The sequence below is a fragment of the Pongo abelii genome, chromosome 1, assembly GCF_028885655.2.
Source record: "Pongo abelii isolate AG06213 chromosome 1, NHGRI_mPonAbe1-v2.0_pri, whole genome shotgun sequence".
NCBI classification, from domain to species: Eukaryota; Metazoa; Chordata; class Mammalia; order Primates; family Hominidae; genus Pongo; species Pongo abelii.
This window is the reverse complement of record NC_071985.2, coordinates 116,731,076-116,744,548: the sequence shown is the minus strand read 5'-3', so window position 1 is coordinate 116,744,548 and position 13,473 is coordinate 116,731,076. Positions and strand designations below refer to the sequence as shown.

Below are 13,473 nucleotides of genomic sequence, written 5' to 3'. Positions count from 1 at the left end.
TAATAAGCAAAAAATACAACAAAACCAGAAAGTATATAAAGGAGTAAAAGAGTTTATTTATGATGGCAGAAGAATAACTAATGACCAAACATAGTTTTATTAATCAACCATAAAGGCTATAACTGTACTGTCTGATATGGTGGCCACTATCCACTTGGGGCTACTGCACACATGAAAGATGGCTGGTCCAAATTGAGATGTCACAGAAGTATAAAATACACACCAGAATTATGACTTAATATGAAAAAATAAAATAATATAAACTCTCTCAATAATTATTCTTTTTGTTTGTTTTTTGAGACGGAGTCTTGCTCTTGTTGCCCAGGCTCGAGTGCAATGACACCATCTCGGTGCTCTGCAACCTCTGCCTCCTGGGTTCAAGCGATTCTCCTGCCTCAGCCTCCTGAGTAGCTGGGATTACAGGCACCTGCCACCACGCCTGGCTAATTTTTTGTATTTTTAGTAGAGATGGGGTTTCACCATGTTGGCCAGGCTGGTCTCGAACTCCCGACCTCAGGTGATCCACCCACCTCAGCCTCAAAGTGCTAGCATTATAGGTGTGAGCCACTGTGCCCAGCCTCAATAGTTATTCATTTTATTGATTCATGTTGAAATGACAGTATTTTGAACATATTGAATTAAATAAGCCATATTACTAAAATTAATTTCACTTGCTTTTTTGCTTTTACTAGAAAAATTTCAATTACATGCTTAAATATAATGTTCACATTACATTTTTATTGGACAGCACTGGTCTGAGAGTAACTAATACATGTCCATAACAACTGAGCTGAGAAGGCCAGGGCTCATTACAGAAATAGTTTCCTACATGCATGGCCACAGACTAAGGTCTTCTTCAAAGAGCAGCTCCAGACTCTGCACTCAGGCTTTCAGTGAAGGCCAGACACTTATGTACCTTCAGGGAGTGGTCATTACAGTTCTTTCCTTAAGTGTAACTTGACTTTTACCTGGGGTTATGTACTTTGGCTGGTTTTCAGGGTTATTAAATAACAGCTTAATGAGCAAACACCATTCAAATAGATTTCAAGTTCCAATTCTGTGGAGTGGAAGCAGAAAAACACAACAGTCCCTGCAGTGAATTTCTACTGCCTCCAGATAAATAGGACTAGATCTGATAAGACCCCAAACAAATTAAAGGGTGTTGCTCAGAACTTTGCCAAATAGAAATCTCTGTAAGTTTTATTTTCTGACATCTCTAAAACAGATCTTTAATCAGGTAAAGACTTATTTACGTTTAGTTTCACTGGAGACCCCTTTTGAAAGAGATGCTGATATGGTTTGTTGTGTGTTACCACTCAAATCTCATGTTGAATTGTGATCTCTACATGTTGAAGGTGGGGCCTAGTAGGAGGTGACTGGATCATGGGGGTGGTTTTTAACAGTTCAGTACCATCCCCCTAGTGCTCTCAGGATAGAATTCTCATGAGATATGGTGGCATTTAAAAGTGTGTGGCCCCTCCCCATTTGCTCTTTCTCTCTCTCCTGATTCACCGTGGGAAAATGTGCCTCATTCCCCTCTGCCTTCCACCACAATTGTTCGTTTCCTGAGGCCTCCTAGTTATATTTCCTGTTAAGCCTGCAGAACTATGAGTCAATTAAACCTGTTTTCTTTATAAATTACCCAGTCTCAGGTAGTTCTTTACAGGTGCCTGAGAGGAAACAAAGTTGAAGTTGTTTTGTTGGCTTACAGTATACTTTCTCTCCCTTCTAAAAACCAAGTTTTGGGTCTAGGAGAAATATGAGGCATTAAACCTAGAGTTGAAGTTTGATTAGCATGGAAAATTGCTAGAGCTCTGAAGGAAAAAAAAAATAAAGAAGTTGTTAGAATTCTAAAAAACAAACAAATAAACAAAGCCAATACCCCAAACAAACAAAGCACATGTTGGTTTGAGGAGGCAGTGAGACAGAAATTCACATTTGAAATAGACCTGCAGTAGGCTCAGTAATGGGCCTCGAAGCTATACATATCCTAATCCCTGGAACCTCTGAGTACACAGCCACAAAAGGGACCTTGCAGATGTGTTAAATTAAGGATCCTGATAGCAGGAGATGAGCATGGCTTATCCAGGTGGGCCCTAAATGTAATTGTGTAATCAAAAGGCAGCAGAAAGAGATTTGACCACACAAGTGGAGAAGGCACACACAGAGAAGGTAATGGGACTGCAGAAGCAGCGAGTGGAGTGAAGTAACGTAAGCCAGGAAATGCTGGCAGCCCCAGAAGCTGGAAGAGGCAGGGAAGAATTCTCCCCTGGAGCTTCCAGGAGGAACCAGCCCTGCAGACCCCTTGATTTTTGCCCTGTAAGACTAATTTTGAACTTCTGACTTCTAGAACTGTAAGAAGAGTAAACTCCTGTTGTTTTTAGCCACAACATTTGTGGTGACTTGTTACATATAGCAGCAATAGGAAATGAATACAGGAGCCCAATGACTTACCTGGCAAAATTAATCTACAGGCTGAATATTTTTTTCCTTCACATTAATTCGTATAGGCTTAAAGCATAGAAGAAAGAAATCTCTAAGACAAAGTTCTTGGGAGAACACATCAGAGTAAATGTTCGAATCTGCATTTGCTCCCTTACTTTTCTTTATCTTTTATCCCATTCGCTAAACTTCCCATTCCTTTCTTTCCTCTTTCCTTCCCTTTCCCAACACCCTCCACCTTCAGCTAAGTAACCTTTCAGATGCAACTTTAGATTTACTTTTATGTCTGGCTTGCCAAACCTCCATAATGTTAATAAAAACATTCCAGTTTCCCTTTAAGATACGTATAGTGTGATAGTCAATAAATTTATCAGCTCTGCTTTATTGTAAATATTCATTTATTCAATAAGTAGTTAGTATTTACCAACTATGTCCTAGGCCCTGTGCTAGATTCTGGGCAAACAACAGTGAACAAAGTAGATGTTGTCCCTGCCTTTATTTACAAATAAATACATGAAATTACCAACTGTGGTTAAATGCACTGACAGGCACAAAGAGAGTGCAACAATAGGGAACAACAGAGCTGGCCTCTCTTGGGCAGTGGCATTTGTGTTGTAAAGGTGCTCACCTTGTAAAGAGCAAGATGGGGGTGGAGAGAGCATCCCACACAGAGGGACCCGTAGGGAGAGAACTTACCAGTCAAGGAACTGAAACAAATCCTATCTGGGCAGAGCACAGGAGAGGGGAGGAGCAGTGGGACAAGATGAAGTGAGAGAGGCAGGCAGGGGACAGACGACATAGGGATTTAAGGTACGTCTCTGTTCCCTTCTCTCCTAGTGAACAGACTGAAATGTCAGGAACTAAGAAGCCTCTAGCAAGAAATATGCTAATAATTGAATCTTTGCCAGTAAAGATTTCCTTAAAGTTTGCAAAGTTTATCTGGATATTCTCTACCCTCTAAGAAGTACTTTAAACCACTATCATTTAACACTTTGGTGAGAATTAGTTTTCTGGACTCCTTTTATTCATTCAACATTTATTGCATGCCCAATTTGTGCCAGACAACTCTGTTTGGGGTGCTGTATGTGTTCTGGGTGTTGAGGATTGGCATGCCCCATCTCTCCTCTCATGGAGCCCAGGTATGGTAAAGTGCTATGAGGTAAAATGACAGGGAGCCAATGAGAGTGTGTCACAGGTTCTGGCCTGACCTGAGCAAAGGAAGAAGGCTTCAAGCCAGAAGTAGCACTTAAGCAGGGAAGCGAATGATGCCAGGTTGATTAACAGGTTGGTGTGGGTATAGAGGGAGAGAGAAGAGGAGTATTCCAGGAAGAAAGGGTCCTATAGATTCAGCATACCAGAGAAGCTTCAAGAAGTCCAGTGCACTACCCCTGAAGTGGGGAGAGTGAAGGAGAGAATGGAGGAAAGGGAATCAGAGAGGTAACTGCAGTTGAGCGCAGGGTTTTGGAGGTGCTGGTAAATGCATTTGGACTCTAGGAACAGAGAAAGTGTTAACAGGTTATAAGCAGAGGAGTGATAGGATCAAGTTCACATTAAAAAAAAAAAAAATCATAGGCCAGGCACGGTGGCTCACGCCTGTAATCCCAGCACTTTGGGAGGCCGAGGCGGGAGGATCATGCAGTCAGGAGATCGAGACTATCATGGCTAACACGGTGAAACCCCACCTCTACTAAAAATACAGAAAATTAGCCAGGCGTGGTGGTAGTCCCAGCTACTTGGGAGGCTGAAACAGGAGAATTGCTTGAACCCGGGAGGTGGAGGTTGCAGTGAGCCGAGACCATGCCACTGCACTCCAGACTGGGCAACAGAGTGAGTCTCCATCTCAAAAAAAAAAAAAAAAAAAAATTAATTACATGTTGGTGTGGAGAAGGGGACTGGAGGTAAAGAAGAGTGAACTCGAGAGAACATTCAGGAGATGATTACTGGCATCTAGGCAGGAGATGACGGTGGCTTAGAAGAGAATGATGGCAGTGGAGATTCCTAATTGCAGAACCTACTTGATCTTTGCATCTATGCTTATTCACAATTCAGGTTAAATATAAAGTCTTTAATAATGGTATTTGGTATTGTTCATATATTGGGTATGATTTTTATTCCTTTTCAAGAAGCAATATTTTATTTTTTATATAAGTGAAGCTAATTTCAACTTCAAGCCCCCATTCTTCTGGAAGCTGAATATTTGATTTTAGTCAATTTGAGGTCTCTCCATTCCTTCCTCAGTATTACAGCTTAATTTGAAGGGGGAGGTCTGTTTGGTTCTTGTACAAGGTGGGTGTGGGTGGATACTCTGGTCTCCTTGCTCATGCATCTACTCTGGAATCCACTGACACACCCTTGGTCCCATGAAGCCTATGGCTTACTCAGACTTCTGCTGTACCCTTTTTGTCCCATCTTGATACTTTCTCAGGCCCACTGATCCCTACACCATGTCTAAACTATTCTCTAAATGCTTAGAAAATGTCCTACTTCTTCTAAAACAATCTGGCTGTGGACAACATCTGAGGCTGTCTCAGCCCTGCTACATCAACATGTCAAGTATACCTCTTCTTCTCTAGAACCCGGCTGGTGTGCAGGACCAATAGTTTCTTACTGGATCTCGGGAACAGATTCAAGAGATATTTAGAAGGAAAAATGATTATCTTTGATGATTCACATACATCAGAGATGAAGTTTCAGGAATGAGTCCCCCCCACCCCACCTTTTTTTTGTATGGGGAACAGGATGATGCCTTTTAATGAGACAGGAACCTTGGAAGAGGAGCAGATGTAGTGCATGGGCTGGAATCATGAGGTCACTTTTGAACACAGTATGTGTGAGATATCCAAAAAGAGAGACTGAGGAAGTAGTTGGGATTGAGGGCAGGGATATGAAGCTTAGATGAGAGGTCTGGGGTTGAGAATATCAGGGGTTTTTTTTTTTCAGTGTAAAATAGGGGGTAATGGAAGCCATGGGATAGACATTGTGGGATTCCCTGGAGAAAGAGAATATAGAACAAAATGAGAAAAGGGATTGAGGAAATAGCTCTAAGTAATGTTTAAGGATTGGCTAGGAGATGGAAAACGTGCAAAATAATCATGGAGGTAAGAGGAAAACAAGGAGAATGTCATGAAACAAAAGCTACAGAAGCGAGTGCTTCCAGAGCATAGGAGTGGTTAACAATGTTAAATGCCACTGCCAAGAGGTCAAGTAAGATGAAAACTGAAAAGTGTCCTTTGGATTTAGAAGTTATTGGTTATCTCAGAAAAAGCAGCTCCAAGGTATGAAAGAGGCAAAAGTTAAGTTGAAGAGTCTACTTTGAGCATGTGGGGCATTCACAGAAACTTCAGAAATCATGCCTTTCTAGGAGAAGTAAACTGGCCCTGTAGTAAAGGTTACTGTAAATTCACTCCAACAAAGCTTAAGAACAAGTTTCAAAAGACTCAAGCTAATGCACAAGTAAATTAGCTGCCTGCTAGAACGAAGTCTACCACTCCTTAAGAAAACAAATTCCAATGCTCAATACAAAATTTTCAGTATCCTATAAGAAACTTGCAGTATCCAATAAGAAATTACTATATATGAGAAGAAGTAGGAAATTGAGACCTATAACCAGGAGAAAAATTAGTCAATAGAAACAAACCCAGAAATGAAGAGATGATAGAACAGCAGATTAGGGGACAAGGACTTAAAGTTAGTTATTGTAAATATGTTCATGTATTTAAAGGAAAATGAATATAATGAGCAGGAGAAGATAATAAAAAAATACTACAAGCAATCATATCAAAGTTCTTTTTCCATAAGACTCCCCCCCAACCAATGCAATAACCAGCCCCATAGCTTCTTATCTGTAAAGTATTTTATTTCATGTAACTTTGTACTTTTGGTTCTCTGTATGCAAGTATTTTAAAATTTTCTTGGAGAACATATCATATGTATTCCTAAAGAAAGAATATATATTCTCTTGAAAGCTGCCAGAGAAGTAGGGAGGTGGGTATGACTGTGATAGAATTCTAGATACCCCTCTGCCCTAAACAGCCATTGTTTGTAGGAAGTTTGAGATTTCCTGGTCTCCCAAAGAGCAGCTGGCTAGGGCTCAAGGGATACACCTTGGTGTTTCAGGTCCATTTGTCTGATTGGCCCATCTGACCCTGAGGTGTAATAATCCTGAGTCTCACTGAAGTAGGTTCTCATAACTCTTTTTTTCCTCTTTTAAACCCTACCTTGGGGGCTTTGAGGGCACCTTTTAAGGTACCCTTAAAATTAAAGGAGAAATATTAATGAAAAGGAAAACATTAAAGTTCAAGAACTCATATGAAATATTTGTGAAAATCTTTATCACAGATAAGTTGGGCTTAAGTCAAATCAAGCAATTTAAGATTAAAGGAGAAGGGCTGAATCTTCTCTCCTTGCTGTGTATCCCCATCAAGGAGGTATAAGTTTTACCTAAAGATATTCATCCGATTAACATTGATCTCAAAGATGAATTTGCAAATTTGAAATCTCTCATATTATCAGCTTTTCTAAATATGTTCATATGGTAGAGAACTCATGAGGCTCACATTACTTTAGTCCATGGATCACTTTGTAAACACTACTAAGCTTAAACTTTAAAATTATAAATTATTGGACACATTTTTATTTAGAATCATTAACTGGAAATTCATTTATTTCTGCCCTGTTCCATGCCAGTAAGGGAATTAGAGATCATGTTTTTAGCTACTCCCTGGATGAAGGAAAATAGAAACGTGTGTCTCAGTTGAGTGCACCAAGCTGTCATGCTCATATTTGGTGCCAGCTGGTCACCTGTTGGCAGTGCCAGTAGAGAGCCATGGGACTAAATTCCTCCTGCCTTCTACATCCAACATCAATAGACCATCTCTGTCAGAATGTCTATTCCCCGTGCAAACCACTTCATTAAATAGAAAACCTCTCTGTTTAAGTGATGTCTAGTTATCAGCTTGCATTTTAATATCTAACAAATTAAAAACTACGTTAACTTTGAGGCAATATTTTTCCATTCTATGTTATTTTAAGAGACACCCATCTTCTTGCAACAGAGCACAATTTTGTCTCACAAACACACAGCTAAAAAGGGCAGTGACAAAAATAAGAATACAAAAATGAAACAACTCACTTCAAATATCTTTATTAGTTATTATTTCTATTAGTGCATTTTATGCCATAGATATTTTGTTCCTAAAATCTCATCTTCTTTATTTTTCCTTCACCTACCTTAGTTCTTTATTTTATCCTCAATGGGCATGTCTCCACCATGGAAGATGAAGAAATAGAAAACTGGTCACCAGGACACTATAAAAAGCAAATGACACATCATTAGGAACACAATCATTTAACAGATCAGGCTGAGAATATATCATTAACAACCCAGACAGAAGATCATCATCTTCCATCATCATTTGAAATTAAAAAGTACCTCCAAAGGAATTGTTTACTGCTTTGCCTGCAAAAAGTGCTACAAACAGTAAACCAAAGAGACAAAACAGCCTTTAGTGGATTGTTAGAGCACTTAAGGAGGTGTAAATTGTAATTAGCCATATGCTAGACTTTCACAGCCCAATAAGAAATATGCCTGATGGTACAGCATCTCCCTGGCCCAGTTTTTCAGGTCAAAAGCAGAATGGCTGTTGAGTAAGGAATAAGCCACAAAGGAGAGCTACAAAACTATTCCATTCTCTGGCTTCCAACACAACAGGTCAGAACTCTTTCTGCACATGTTTGTGATGGCAGTCATGTTGTTGAGTTACTCTGGATGCCCAACGAGAGTTTCTGCGTTGGAAGATGGGAGGAAAGGCCCTGTTCAGCTCAAGTGGCAACCCTAAAATCATTGTGGGTCAGAGGACACATTAACTCTGTTCACAAAGGAATCAGAGTGCAAATGTGTTACAAAGATAATGTTTTTCTATATTAATATTGACAAGGTGGTTCAGAGCTGGGGACCTATATATCTGAGAATGGTCTCAGGTACTGGCAGAACAAAACAAACTTTTGAGAACTTGGTTTCATGTACTTCTCTGTTGACTGTTTGACTTTCAGTATGTCTCTTAACCATCTTTAGCATATTTTTTAACTTCCCATAGCCTTAATTTATCATTTTTATCATATAGGGGTTGGACTTGGTGATTTTTTAAAAAGCGGCATTCAAAATATGTTTGTGCATGAGTGCACATTTTCCTGTACCCTCATATTTCTGAGAAATCCTATAACTTTCATTAGCTTTGCAAAAGGTTCAAGGACTAAAAAAAGGTGAAGGAATAATCTTGGCTCTGGCAGATTAACTGTAGGAGTAGAAAAGGACACAGAATATTCAAAGTCTTGTGCTGGAACAAATAACTTTCAGGATTTGATTTGCTCTGTTTGGCTGAGAATAAGATGCTTCTTATGCAAATGAAGACTGATAAAGCATGAGTTTATATTGTTTAAAATGCAATATGATCTTTCGGCTGAAATAGTTGTATGCCAGTAATTAGGGATTAATTTGGTTCTGAAAATCATGCAAATTCTCTTTGCGAATTTGTGCATTAATGTAACTTTCTATCAAGTGATTTTCACTAGAGGGAGATAAGATTTGGCTACATTCTTAAGGCAAATAAACACAGGGACAAGAGCCATGAGAATGAAGAAGACTTAATGGATATCATCCTCCTTTATAATCTGTTTGGTTCACATTGCTATGGGTTTTTTTGTTTGTTTGTTTATTATTTTATTATTTTTGAGATAGGGTCTTGCTTTGTGGCTCAGGCTGGAGTGCAGTGGTGTGGTCAGGGCTCACTGCAATGTTGACCTCCCTGGCTCAAGAGATCCTCCCACCTCAGCCTCCCAAGTAGCTGGGATTACAGGTGCATGCCACCGTGCCCAGCTAATTTTTAAAAATATTTTGTACAGATGAGGTCTCATTATGTTGCCCAGGCTAGTCTTGAATGCCTGGACTCAAATAATCCTTCCACCTTAGCCTCCCAAAGTGTTGAGATTACAGGCATGAGTCATAAGGCCTGGACATCACATTGCTTATGTTTTTATTTCATGATCAGATAATAGAGCAAGCGTGCAATTTCCACAATCTACAACTTCATTCTCTTTCTCCTTGCCGTCACCCCACCCATCCCATGTGGAACTACTGCCAAGAAGGAAAAGTCTTCCCTGGAATGCAAGCTCCAAAAGCTAGAATTTTTGTCTGGTTTAAACACTGTGTTATCTCTAGAACAGTGGTCAGTACAAAGCAGGTCCTCAGCAACCATGTGTTGAATGCATTCTAATACTGATGATTTTCAGAATGGTTTAGGATTTGTGACCTCTCCTTTCTGAGCCTGAGTAGATTAAGTGTATCAAACTTGATTCTCTGTAATCTACTCTGGTTTCCTATTTTCTAAAAGCAATGGAGAAGGAGAGAGATCATTATGGCAGACCAGACGGGAGGCAGAACTAGCTGATTCAGATGGACAGAGCAGTGTGCAGAGGCTTGCATTGTGAATTTTAGCTCCAGATCGACGGCAAGAACAAGCCAGCAATCCTGAGAGGATCCACAGACCCTCTGAAGGAAGCTGACTGTTCCTGCAGGACCCAGGAGACACCCCAAATACTCAGCCACAGCAAGCCCCCTCAAGGAGAGTCTGAACTCAGACAGGTCTAGCCCTGACCCCACCTGATGGTCCTCCCCTACACACCCCGGTAGCTGAAAACAAAGGGCATATAATCTTGGGAGTTCTAGGGCCCCACTCACCATCAGTTCCTCTCTGTAATACCATAGCTGATGCTCTCTGGAAAGCACCACCTCCTGGCAGGAGGCCAACCAGCACAAAAATAGAGCATTAAACCAGCAAAGCTAAGAACCTTCATGGAGTCCATTGCACCCCCCTGCCACCTCCACTGGAACAGGCACTGGTATCCGTGGCTGAGAGACGCAGAGACAGTTTACATCACAGGACTCTGTGCAGACAACCCCCAGTACCAGCCCGGAGTCAGGTAGACTCTCTGAGTGGCTAGACCTGGAAGAGAGACAACTATCACTGCAGTTTGGCTCACAGGAAGCTACATCCATAGGAAAAAGGGGAGAGTACTACATCAAGGGAACACATTGTGGGACAAAAGAATCTGAACAACAGCCTTCAGCCCTAGACCTTCCCTCTGACAGAGCCTACCCAAATGAGAAGGAACCAGAAAACCAAATCTGGTTACAAAGCTCTTTAACACCCCCCAAAAATCACACTAGTTCACCAGCAATGAATCCAAACCAAGAAGAAATCCTTGATTTACCTGAAAAAGAATTCAGGAGGTCAGTTATTAAGCTAATTAGGGAGGCACCAGGGAAAGACAAAGCCTAATGCAAGGAAATCCAAAAAACGATACAAGAAGTGAAGGGAAAAATATTCAAGGAAGTAAATAGCTTAAAGAAAAAACAATAAAAAATTCAGGAAAGATTGGAGACACTTATAGAAAAGCAAAATGCTCTGGAAAGTCTCAGCAATAGAATTGAACAAGTAGAAGAAGGAAATTCAGAGCTCGAAGACAAGGTCTTCGAATTAACCCAATCCAACAAACACAAAAAAGAATAAGAAAATATGAACAAAGCTTCCAAGAAGTCTGGGATTATGTTAAATAACCAAACCTAAGAATAATTGGTGTTCCTGAGGAAGAAGAGAATTCTAGAAGCTTGGAAAACATTTTGGGGAAATAATCGAGGAAAACTTCCCCCACCTTGCTAGAGACCTAGACATCCAAATACAAGAAGCACAAAAAACACCTGGGAAATTCGTCACAAACAGCTCATTGCCTAGGCACATTGTCATCAGGTTATCTAAAGTTAAGACAAAGAAAAGAATCTTAAGAGTGGTGAAAGAGAAGCACCAGGTAACTTATAAAGGAAAATCTATCAGATTAACAGCAGATTTCTCAGCAGAAACCCTATAAGCTAGAAGGGACTGGGGCCCTATCTTCAGCCTCCTCAAACAAAACGATTAACAGCCAAGAATTTTGTATCCAGCGAAACTAAGCATCATATATGAAGGAAAGATACAGTCTTTTTCAGACAAACAATTGGTGAGAGACGTCGATACTACCAAGCCACCACTACAAGAACTGCTAAAAGAAGCTCTAAATCTTCAAACAAATCCTGGAAACACATCAAAACAGAAACTCTTTAAAGCATAAATCACACAGGACCTATAAAACAAAAAAAACAAGTTAAAAGGCAAAAACATAAAACAAAAAATCCAAGGTACACAGGCAAAAAATAGCACAATGAATGCAATAGTACCTCACATCTCAATACTAACATTGAATGTAAATGGCCTAAATGCTCCACATAAAAGATACAGAACCTCAGAATGGATAAGAACTCACCAGCCAACTACCTGCTGCTTTCAGGAGACTAACCTAACACATAAGGACTCATGTTAAAGTAAAGAGCATGGGGAAAAGCATTTCATGCAAACAGACATCAAATATGAGCAGGGTAGCTATTCTTATATCTGACAAAACAAACTTTAAAGCAACAGCAGTTAAAAGAGACAAAGAGGGACATTACATAACAGTAAAAGGCCTTGTGCAAGAGGAAAATATCACAATCCTAAACATATATGTGCCTAACACTGGAGCTCCCAAATTTATAAAACAATTACTAATAGACCTAAGAAATGAGATAGCAACACAATAATAGTGGGGGACTTCAATACTCCACTGACAGCACTTGACAGGTCATCAAGAAAGACAGTCAACAAAGAAATAATGGATTTAAACGATACCTTGAAACAAATGGACTTAATAGATATATAAAGAACATTTCATCCAACAACCACAGAATACACATTCTATTCAATAACTCATGGAACTTTCTCCAAGATAGACCATATGATAGGCCATAAGAGTCTCAATACATTTAAGAAAATTGAAATTATATCAAACACCTTGAAACAAATGGACTTAATAGATATATACAGAACATTTCATCCAACAACCACAGAATACACATTCTATTCAATAACTCATGGAACTTTCTCCAAGATAGACCATATGATAGGCCATAAGAGTCTCAATACATTTAAGAAAATTGAAATTATGTCAAACACTCTCTCAGACCACAGTGGAATAAAACTGGAAATCAACTCCAAAAGGAACCTTCAAAACCATACAAATACATGGAAATTAAATAACTTGTTTCTGAATGAGCATTGGGTCAAAAACAAAATCAAGATGGAAATTAAAAAATTGTTCAAACTGAACGACAGTAATGACACAACCTATCAAAACCTCTGGGATACAGCAAAGGTGGTGCTAAGAGGAAAGATCATAACACCAAATGCCTATATCAAAAAGACTGAAAGAGCACTAACTGACATTCTAAGGTCACACCTCAAGGAACTAAAGAAACAAGAACAAACCAAACCCAAATCCAGCAGAAGAAAACAAAAATAACCAAGATCAGAGCAGAACTAAATGAAACTGAAACACACAAAAAAATATAAAAGGTAAATGAAACAAAAAGCTGGTTCTTTGAAAAGATAAATAAAAGTAATAGACCATTAGCAAGATTAACCAAGAAAAGAAGAAAGAAAATCCAAATAACCTCATTAAGAAATGATACAGGAGATATTATAACTGACACCACTGAAACAGAAAAGATCATTCAAGGCTACTATGAACACCTTTACGAACATAAACTAAAAAACCTAGAAGAGATGGATAAATTCCTGGAAAAATACAACCCTCCTAGCTTAAATCAGGAAAAATTAGATACTCTGAACAGACCAATAACAAGCAGTGAGATTGATATGGTAATTAAAAAATTACTATTCATGACTACCCTGACCAACATGGTGAAACCCCATCTCTACTAAAAATACAAATTTAGCTGAGTGTGGTGGTGCATGCCTGTAATCCCAGCTACTTGGGAGGCTGAGGCAGGAGAATCGCTTGAACCCAGGAAATGGAGGTTGCAGTGAGCTGAGTTCGCACCATTGCTCTCCAGCCTGGGCAAAAAGAGCGAAACTCTGTCTCAAAAAAAAAAAAAAAAAAGTTACC

General features: G+C 39.5%; 1 long non-coding RNA gene across 1 annotated transcript in view; it reads right to left on the bottom strand.

Moving 5' to 3' along the window:
• Positions 1-13,473, bottom strand: part of LOC103891738 (uncharacterized) — a 44,074-nt gene that overhangs the window by 18,774 nt on the left and 11,827 nt on the right. Inside the window, exon 3 of the long non-coding RNA XR_008512745.1 lies at positions 7,672-7,749. This is a non-coding gene — a long non-coding RNA (uncharacterized LOC103891738). The remainder of the gene's footprint in view (positions 1-7,671; positions 7,750-13,473) is intronic.